The sequence below is a fragment of the Helianthus annuus genome, chromosome 11 (assembly GCF_002127325.2).
Source record: "Helianthus annuus cultivar XRQ/B chromosome 11, HanXRQr2.0-SUNRISE, whole genome shotgun sequence".
NCBI classification, from domain to species: Eukaryota; Viridiplantae; Streptophyta; class Magnoliopsida; order Asterales; family Asteraceae; genus Helianthus; species Helianthus annuus.
In genome coordinates, this window is record NC_035443.2 from 22,270,174 (window position 1) to 22,281,447 (window position 11,274).

Consider the following 11,274-nt stretch of genomic DNA (forward strand, 5'->3'; position numbering starts at 1 on the left):
GTGCGAAACAAACTCTCACGTGCTCAAAACCGGGAGGTCGATCACCTCCTCCTCTCGATCCTCTGTCGGTCCCTCGACAAAATGCTTCAATCGATGCCCATTGACCTTGAACCTTTGACCGTCTTCATTCTCAACCTCTATCGTTCCGTACGGGAACACCTGTTTGACCACAAACGGTCCGTGCCAACGCGATCTCAACTTTCCCAGGAACAGCTTCAACCGGGAATTGTATAGCAACACTTTCTCCCCACACTTGAACTCTTTTACCTGCTTCAAGTGTTTGTCTTGCAACGCCTTTGTACGCTCTTTATATGCCCACGACTTCTCATACGCCTCATCGCGTAACTCCTCTAACTCGTGGAGTTGAAGAAACCGGTTCTTGCCCGCAGCTGGCAAGTCAAGATTGACTGCCTTCAATGCCCAGTATGCACGATGCTCTAGCTCCACCGGTAGATGACACGCTTTCCCATAAACTATCCTAAAGGGTGTGGTCCCAATAGGCGTCCTATAAGCAGTACGGAAAGCCCACAGAGCGTCATCTAACTTCTCGGACCAATCAATACGACTGTTTCCGACAGTTTTCTCCAAGATCCTCTTAATCCCCCTATTCGAATTCTCCACCTGCCCACTTGTTTGTGGATGGTAGGCCGTCGAAAGCCGATGGGTGACCCCATAGCGTTTCAAGACCTTCTCCATCTGTGAATTGCAGAAGTGGGTGCCTCGATCAGATATCAAGGACTTCGGTGTCCCAAACCTAGCAAACAACCTCCTCAAGAATCTCACAACAACCCTCGCGTCATTCGTAGGCAAGGCCTCTGCCTCCACCCACTTAGAAACATAATCCACTGCGACTAGGATGTATCGATTCCCTCTCGACATAGGGAACGGACCCATAAAATCGATACCCCAAATATCGAAGACCTCAACCACCTGAATGGGGTTTTGGGGCATCCCATTACGGGATGAGATATTTCCTGTCCTCTGACAGGCATCACAACTTCGCACAAACTCATGTGCGTCCCTAAAGATGGTCGGCCAATAAAAACCCGCATCAAACACACGTTTGGCGGTATAAGCAGCACCATAATGGCCACCAGTCGGTCCCTCATGACAATGTCGCATAATGCTGCGCGACTCGGACCCAAACACACATCTCCTAATAACCTGGTCCGCACCGATCCTAAACAAGTACGGATCCTCCCAAATGTAGTGCTTGACATCCGCAAAGAATTTCTTCTTTTGCTGATACGTCATGCCCTCCACAAGGTCACCTATAGACAAGTAATACGCCAGATCGGCGAACCAGGGAAAGCCTTCCTCGTGGGCTTTCAAAAACATCAACGCCTCATGGGGAAACTCATCCCCAATCCTATCCTCCCGAGTTTTGTCTATCTCGGGGCTCTCTAATCTCGACAGATGATCAGCAGCAACGTTCTCAGCCCCCTTTTTGTCCCTAATCTCTAGATCAAACTCCTGAAGCAGCAAAATCCATCGAATAAGCCTAGGCTTCGCATCCTTCTTCGCAAACAAGTACCGAAGAGCCGCATGATCTGTGAAAATAATAGTCTTCGATAGTACAAGATAGGAACGGAATTTATCGCACGCGAATACGACTGCCAGCAACTCCTTCTCCGTCGTGGTGTAATTTTCTTGGGCGTCGTTTAGGGTCTTGCTAGCGTAGTAAATGGGATGAAAGTGTTTCTCCCTACGCTGCCCTAGAACGGCCCCAACAGCAAAGTCGCTGGCATCGCACATGATCTCAAATGGGAGGCTCCAATCGGGAGCAATCAGAATGGGAGCACTCACTAACCTCTCCCTAATCAACTCGAAGGCCCTCAAACACTCATCGTCGAATACGAATGGCCTATCCTTCTCTAGCAGCTGGGTCATCGGGCGAGCAATTTTCGAAAAGTCGCGGATGAAACGGCGGTAGAATCCCGCATGACCCAAGAAACTCCTAATCGACTTCACAGAAGTAGGCGACGGGAGCTTGGAAATAACATCAACCTTGGCTTGATCAACCTCAAGCCCCGCCTGTGAAATCTTGTGCCCTAGCACAATCCCCTCTCGAACCATAAAATGACACTTCTCCCAGTTAAGCATCAGGTTCGTCTCCTCACATCGAGTAAGCACACGCTCGAGATTACGCAGACAATGATCGAAGGAACTCCCAAACACAGAAAAGTCATCCATGAACACCTCCATGGAGTCCTCGATCAACTCGTGAAAGATCGCCACCATACAGCGCTGAAATGTGTCTGGAGCGTTACACAACCCAAATGGCGTGCGTCGATACGCGAAGGTGCCAAAAGGGCATGTAAATGTGGTCTTTTCCTGATCCTCTGGTGCAATAGGGATCTGGAAATAACCTGAGAATCCATCAAGAAAGCAATAGAACTGCTGTCTTGACAGTCGCTCCAGCATCTGATCAATGAATGGCAAAGGAAAGTGATCCTTGCGCGTGGCATCATTGAGTCTGCGATAATCTATGCAAACTCGCCAGCCGGTGACGGTCCGGGTGGGTATCAACTCATTCCTATCGTTGACGACCACTGTCATACCCCCCTTCTTGGGGACCACCTGGACGGGACTCACCCATGCAGAGTCCGAAATCGGGTAAATCAGCCCTGCATCCAGCAACTTAATCACCTCTTTCTTCACAACCTCCTGCATATTAGGGTTTAGCCTTCTCTGAGGCTGAACCACCGGCTTGAACTCCTCTTCCATCAAAATCTTGTGCGTGCAAAACGAAGGGTTAATACCCTTGATGTCCATCAGCTTCCACGCAATAGCCTGCTTGTGCTCTCTCAAAACACTCATCAGCTTCTTCTTCTCCTCCTCCGTCAATCCAGCAGAAATGATGACGGGTAACTGCGATCCCTTGCCCAAGAATGCGTACTCCAGATGAGATGGCAACTCCTTCAACTCCAGGGGCGGGGGTGCCTCAACAGACGGTCTCTCCTTCGGGATCTCCTCCTCCTCGATGACCTCAAACACCTCGAATCTAGGGGAAGGCTCAGTAGCCTGCAACAGAGGGTCCTGCTCAACATCTAACTCAGTGACCTCACTCCCCTGATCATCCATACTAGCATCATGCGTATCAGGCGCATCTCTCCCACAAATCTCGCTGAGAAGGCCACCCACATGTGACATAAGAGTATCGATAAAGTATAGAGTGTCATCATGCTGCTGGGTATGCCTCATAGAACGCTGAATGTCGAATGTGACCTCATCCTCATCTACTCGAAGAGTCAACTTACCGTCGTACACGTCAATGAGTGCTCGTGCCGTGGCAAGGAATGGACGACCTAAAATCAGTGGGACCTCAGAGTCCTCGTCCATGTCAAGGATGACGAAGTCAACTGGAAATACGAATTTGTCGACCTTCACCAACATGTTCTCCACGATGCCCCTAGGAAACTTCACCGATCGATCGGCGAGCTGAATACTCATGCGCGTAGGGGAAGGCTCTCCTAGGTCAAGCTTAGCGAAAATGGAATAGGGCATGAGATTTATGCTAGCACCTAGGTCAGCAAGCGCATTGCTGACAGTAAGATTCCCAATCAGACATGGGATGGTAAAGCTACCAGGATCAGTCATTTTCTTTGGCAGCTTGTTCTGCACGACAGCAGAGCACTCCTCACTCAGGGTGACAGTCGAAAGATCCTCTAATTTCTTCTTATTCGTAAGAAGATCCTTCAAAAACTTCGCATACTTTGGCATCTTCGCCAATGCCTCGACGAGCGGGATGTTCACGTGTAACTTCTTCAGCATCTCCATGAAACGACCATACTGCTCCGCGTCCTTACCATTCACTAACCTACCAGGGTAGGGGGTGTCGGCTTGTACACCCTCATCGGCTCCTTCTCTGCATCCTTCTTCTCTACTGGAGACCCGCTGGACTGTGTTGTACTTGCTGGGTGCAGCCTAGGGTGCACTTTGCCAGCAGGGGTCTCCATCTCAATCACCTCGTCGACCTCCGGGTCCTCATCGACTACCGGCTCGACCTCTACAGCTCCTCGACCACTCCTCGTAGTAACAGCCTTTGCAGTGGCATTTGGATTACCCTCAGTGCTACTAGGGAGACCACCAAGGGGTCTCTGACTCAACTTCTCTGACATCGCACCTACAGTCCTCTCAAGATTCTGGAAAGCCATGCTCTGATTCTTCATGAAAGTCTCATGCTCCAAGAATCGCGACTGGTTCTCCTGATGTCGTGCCTCCTCTCTGGTCATGAACTGAGTCAGTAACTGTGTCTGCTGAGCCAGGGTCTCTTGATGCTGCTTCATTATCTCCTGGTTCTGCCTCAGCATCTCCTCCAACGTGGGGCTTTTATTCGTACCCGAACTCGATCCTGCTCCTGCGTCCTGAAACAAGTTCTGACGCTGCTGAAACCCCGGTGGGTGGTTGTTCTTCCAACTGAAATTCAGGTGGTTCCTCCAATTCGAATTGTAACGCTCCCCAAAATTTCCCTGATTTCGATTTCCCACAAACTCTACCTGCTCTGGTGTCTCAGTAGGGGCAATAGGACACGCGGTCGTGTCATGCCTTCCAGTGCATATCTCACATAGCTGCTCCTTCTGTACCTTCATATCACTCACCTGCTGCTTCAAAGCATCAATCTGTGCTTGCATCCTGGTGACCTCATCGACCTTGTGCACTCCTCTATGTGTAGTGGATGAATCTCTAGACTCAGGAAACTCGTAGCTACTCATCGCTATATCCTCGAACATATCCATGCACTCATCAGGTGTCTTGGCGGTCAGAAGATTGCCACCGGCAGTAGTGTTCAGCATATTCCTCGTAGTGGGCGTCACTCCATGATAGAACCTCTCAACTAAAGCCCAATCCTCAAATCCGTGATGAGGACACTTGAGTAATAACTCCTTGAAACCCTCCCATGTCTCGTAGAATGAATCTCCCTACTTTTGACGAAACTCTTGGATCATGCTCCTCAGACGAGCGGTTTTGGAAGGAGGGAAATACTTACCTAAGAATTTTTCTTTCATACCGGCCCAAGTAGTAATGGATCCCGCAGGAAGGGATTCCAACCAAGCATGGGCGCGGTCAGCGAGCGAGAATGGAAATAGGCGCAGCTTGCAGGCATCCTCGGTGACACCTTGCTCCTGGAACGTATCGCAGATAGCTGAAAAGCACGAGAGATGGACATTCGGGTCCTCAGAAGGTAGTCCATGGAATTGGATGGTGTTCGCAACCATCGTGATGATCTGGGGTGGAATCTGCCAGCGATTAACCCCGATAGCGGGTCGGGTAATGTTGGAACGAGCATTGGCCGCGTTCGGCCTGGCGTACTCTGCGACGACTCTCCTAGCTGGGGCTTCGTTGTCACCCATAGTAGAAGCAGAAGATGAAGTGTGTACCTGACTAGCTCGGAAAATGCGAAGGCGCTCGTGGAAATCTCGCTCGGGCTCAGACGAAGCAGCAAACGTAGGTGGCCCCTGTGAACGAGTGTGGTGCATACAATGAGAAGAAATCTAATCTAAGTACTAAAGCAAATCTAACCCTAAAGGCACAAATTGAAAGCAAAAGGCACCTAAAGGCAATGGAAATCTATGAAAGCAAATAAACAACTAAATAGACGACTCGGGTCGTTCTCTAAAGTGCCAGTGTCCCCGGCAACGGCGCCAAAAACTTGATGTGTGAAAATGTGTATATTAAATTCGAACAAGTTTTAGAAATGGAATCACAACCTAAACCACACACAATCGGCAAGTGCACCGGTCGCAGTGTAGTGTAGATGGCAAGACCGGATATCAATCAGTGGACACTATATGCAAACTCTAGATACTGAACCTCTATCGAATAAATAGTCAAATTTTTAGATTTGTTTTGAGTGATTTTAAATAATTAATTAACAACTAAAATAAGCAAGAAAATGTAGGAAACAAAACAAGCAAACGAAGCAAACACGTGAGCAAATGGTGATCAAATATATATGAGATAAAGGCTACCTAGGTGTCGAATCCCTAGAATCATGCAATGCTAACGTGACAATGATGACGGTTAAATATCTATTTCCCTCGATTGACCCCCCGCTAGAGATGTCCCAAACGAGAAAGCAAGACTAAATGTGAAGTGCTAGAACGAACAGGCTCGAGCTATCGATACCAAATCCTACGGAAATAGAATCCTTTTGACCTCAGAGACAATAATGTTGAGAGAGAATCCCACAATCGCAAAGCAAACCCAACTTTGATAATTAAAATCCTAGGAAACCCTAATTACGATGCAATAAACGAGCCCGAGCTATCGGTCACCCAATCTACCCACCAATAATTAGCTAATAACCTAGCTCACCCTAATCGTCTTTCGAGTCACAAGATGAGGATGCAAGTTTTAATATCGTGATTTTAATTATTAATCAACTTGGTCAATTTCTCAACACAATATTCAACCCGAAAATCCTAAGATAACCGAGTTAAATTAAATCCTAAGTCTAGGGGGGATTTCTTCGTGCCTAAACCGCTGAATTTATTAACTAATAAAACAATCCAAATATACCAACATGCAATATCAAGATCAATATCAAAGCTAAGTTATGTAAATCACATCAAATAACCGAAATCATGTCAAATATGCATTACAATCATCTAGTTCATCAAAACCTAGGTAGTTGTGAAGTTTAGCTACTCATAATATTCAATAAAACAACTGAACAAAGTCTGGAAACAACTGAATTCATAGTTCAAGACGAAAAGAAACCGAAAAACTAATGTTTAACGAACCCGAAATGCTCCAAACTCGAACCGAAAGCTTCCAAGACTCTTGCACAGCTTCAAGATGCCTCACAATCGTCCAAGAATGCTCCAATGCCGCCTGTGTTGCGTGAATGCTTAAACCCTAGTCGGCTGCCTTGATTTATAATTTTTTTTTTGTGAAAACCGACCCGCTTACGGACCGTATGGACAAGGCTTTACGGTCCGTAAGGCTTTTAGGTTAATCCGGAGCGCGCCCACCCTTTGCGGACCGTAAAGACCAGGTCTTTCGGTCCGTAAAGGGTCCTGTACAGCATTATTTTATTTTTTTCTTGCTTTCGACACGTCTTTCCGTGTTCCTTTCGCTGCACCATTTTTCTTCCGTTTTCACCGCGAAATTAGCAGGTTCATCATCAATTCCTGCAAATCCATAATTTAAACAATTAAGTATCCACATCGCGAGAAAACCACATCCAAAATCATAAGAATGTAAGGAATTTGATACGAAAAATATGTGTAATTATAAACATATCATAAATACTCTCCAAAGATTTAAATACTAATAATAACCGGAAAAAAAATTTGCATATCATAAATGTAATGTTTTTGATAAAAATAAAACTCATAATTATAGTTGTAGGAAGTAAAACAAAGCTTTCTTTTCATCAAAATCAATTGACATGATTTTTTTATGTAGAAATTTAAATTCTAACTATTGTTTTTTCTAACTCTAATGAACATAATGTACTAATAATATTAATCTGATGTACAATCTATAAATTACTAGAAACATTTATCCTATAATATTTATGCTACAATATATGTCCAATATAAAAGAAGGCAAGAATTAATATTATATTTGTTCAATAATATATAATATCGCGAACAAACACAACCCCTACACACACTGTTCAATAATATATAACTAGTAATAAGACCCGTGCGCGTTGCGGCGTGGGTACATCGTAAATGTCGAACAGATTAGTCCTAACGTTATGTGATGCGTTAACCATATAAAAACGATCATTTCAATGTATTCAATTGAACTCAGTGTAACCTATATATCATTACAATTAGATCAAAACGTAAAGTAAATCTTTTACCGTACAATGATAGCCTATTATATGCGATCGGACTAACTCAAAATTATATCGTCAAGTCAAAATGTATTATATGCAACCCAATTCATACGTAGAAAATGTAGAAAATAAAGCATGAAAGTGTACACCAAATTCACGTCAAAACGTAGACAGACTCGAATTTATACAAAAAAGTATACCTAGACAAACTCGAATATTGTACCGACTATGCGGCATGATTATGTATGACTTATTATGACCCTTTACGTTAAAACAAAATTTACCTAGACAAGCTCGAATTTTGACGGCACTTGTTTTCAAACAGAATTTACGCTGAAACGTACATAAAAAGTAAGCTTGAAAAAGTATTATAAATGAAAACAAACTTTATATCGAAACGTATAGAAAAAGTAAGCATAAAACCATATTATATTTGACCCGGTGTGTCACACCCCTTTCTGCGGCGGAAGCACGAGGTGTGATCATGAAAGATTCTCATTGCATACGAAAGGTAAACATACTACATGCTCGTAAAAATAACTTCAAATACCAAACATTTCATAGTTTAAAAACATAAATTAGCGTTTACATCGCGAGACAGCATAAAACATTGTCTGAAAAAGTTTACAACTTTATTTAAAGATAAACATAAGCGACATCCACAAGCATAAGTAAAGCCGCGCGCATATCCACTTCTAGTTACCTGAAATACATGTGAGTTTTGGAAAAACGTCAACATAATATTGGTGTGAATTCATGCAGTTTTTGTATTGAACGTTTGTATACTTTGTATGAAAAACATGGTATGTATTTTGTTTAAATCACGTATTCATGTATAAATCAAGTATTTCTATATGTATCAAGTGTTAATGGGTTGCAAAGCCATTAACATGTGACACGACATAGGAAGTCACCAAACCATAGGCATTTTTCTGTAGTCGATTCACGACTGAGACACAAAAACACTACTTGGTTCTAGTTGTCACTAAGAGTGGGTCTGCCCTGAAACCCATTAGATCTAATCTTTTGTTCTGCGGTCTAAGTATGTACACGATTAATGGTGCTTATGGTACCCTATTCGTGACACGATTTCTCGTATCATGTCTCAAACGCATCATACTTGGTACTAGTTATCACCAAGAGTGCTTCTTGTTTTTGTATCATACCATTTATAAGCATTGTAATATTTGTAACATGTATTTCACCCCCGCAGTTATAAAACCAAAAACAGTTAAAGAAAAGAGGGGGTATGAACTCACAACTTTGCGTTCCTTGCGTCGTAAACTTCACCGGATTTGCTTATAGTGCGTCGTGACCTAAACGTGTTTTATTATCGTTAGTCACTAGACTTGTATCGTACAAGCACAAGTCACTATCTTTTGTATATGTATTGTTGTGTTAAAAATATTTTATATTTTTAACTATGTATCTTACTTATATTATTTTCTCAAAATTAATATAAGTATCTTGTATTTTGCACTTTGCACCCGAATTATGTATCTTTGTTCAAAACTTTATTTTATGTTCATAACTTGTCCAAGTTATTTATTCTAACAACTAATATATTTTCACAAATATATTTTCTTGTATTTGTCTAAGTATGTTGTATGCGTATTCTTGTGTTTTTACTTCTCAAGAGTATTTAGTGTATTTTCAAGCCCAAATACACTAGTACGTATAATACATACTACATACACTTAGCACAAAGTTTGGTGATAAAATAATATATATATATATATATTTTTTTCTCAAAATATACATACTAAATGTATATTTTAGTCTTGAAGAAATCATCACTTCTTATCACAAAAATTAGGGAAGCCTTGGTAAATTTTCTAGGTATATTTTTAGGAGATAAGTTCCTCAGAACTTATATTTTTCTAAGTGTCAAAATTTATAGAAATTTCGACAGAGTTTCCCCTAAAAATGGAGGTTTCCCATGTTTTCAAAACATGTATTATTTTCTTTTAAAATCAACAACAATATCAACGACACAATCTTTATTTACCAACTTGTCAAAACAAGCATAAACCACAAACTTATGAACTTGAAAGTTTGTAAAAATATGTAGTAAGTTACTAACATGTTTTGTGGGTCTTGTTATCTTTAAAAATAAGTTTAATTTCTTAAAAACTTTATTTTTAAAGAAAGTGCATTTTCACATCTTCTAGTCTTATTTTCCAAAAATATTTCTTTGTGGAATGTTCTTGTTACACAAGTGTTTATACACTTGTTCACTTACTAAAAATGATTTTAGTTCATACAAGATCCGGGTTTTTAACAATCTAGTATTTTCCACTTGGTTCTTCCGAAAAACCACTTGTAGATCTTTAGATCTACAAGTTTACAACTTCATTTTGCAAGAAAACTCATGTTTATTCAAGTTCAAAGTTCATGTATGGATGGTTTCATCATCCTTTAAGACTCTAACATTTACATTTTACTAGTTCATGTTTTTGAACATGATCTAGCATGTCTAGATGATGATCCATCCTACTTCTACTAACAAACAACAACCAAATATCATAACTACACAAGATCTACATGGTTTACCCATATATCCTCTCTTCATCCACCTTTTATCCTTTATGTTTCAAGATTTGGATTATGTTCATTAGTGTTCTTAACATTTAATCATTCTATCATCTATTAACCACCAAAATCAAGAACAAGATGAAGTTTTAGAGCACTTACTACTAGCACAAGGCTAGGGAAGAAACAAGGCATAAAAGTGGTGGATAAAAGAAAACTAGAGTGGTTCTTGAACTTCCGAGTGCACCAAGCTTAGTTGTTGGACCTCTTTCACCTTTGTGTGTATGAAAAATGCTTGAACAAGACTTGATGGTGGGTGTATGGTGGTGATGTGGGTTCGGCCGATCACAAGAGAAAGAGGAAGAGAAGAAGGTGAAATGTTGATGGTGATGAAAGAAGATGGTGAACTTATGGGTTTATTTATAAACCAAGTCTTAAGATTGTCCAACATACAATATGTTTCTAATCTACCAACAATTAACAATTTAATATTCAAAAGAAGTGTGGGGGTGTCCCACACCTTGTAACCGTCGAAGCTGGGGGGTATGGGGTTGGGTTGTGATGATCTAGTTACACTTTAGTTAAGTTTGAAATGTTTAATTAGTGTATCATTGTGTGTAGTATAATATAAGGTGCGTTAGGGTGTTTGGGGGCCCTAACTAGCTCAGAAAAGCAAAAACAATGTATTTGGCAATATTTTTATGCTCCTGGTAAAGTCCGGTTGTTTGGTTTTATGCCGGTTCGTTAAAGTGCTAAATTGCACCGGTTAGTATCCTTTAAGTACCCTTTTGTAACCCATTTAATTCCCGACACTTTGGGAAGTATTCTGGATGATAAAACGAAATTTCTGCATGATATTTTGATGTTAAAAAGCTGATTTGAGCTGAATTTATTAAAATTCTGCATTTAAAGTGCGTTTCGGGTGCCTTTTAGTGCGTAATTTAGCT

The 11,274-nt window shown here is 41.8% G+C and overlaps 1 non-coding gene across 1 annotated transcript; it reads left to right on the forward strand.

Moving 5' to 3' along the window:
- The first annotated feature begins 4,854 nt into the window (after positions 1-4,854).
- Positions 4,855-4,961, forward strand: LOC118484374. Its single transcript, XR_004873485.1, has one exon. It is a non-coding gene; the product is annotated as a small nucleolar RNA R71 (small nucleolar RNA).
- Positions 4,962-11,274: the final 6,313 nt, after the last annotated feature.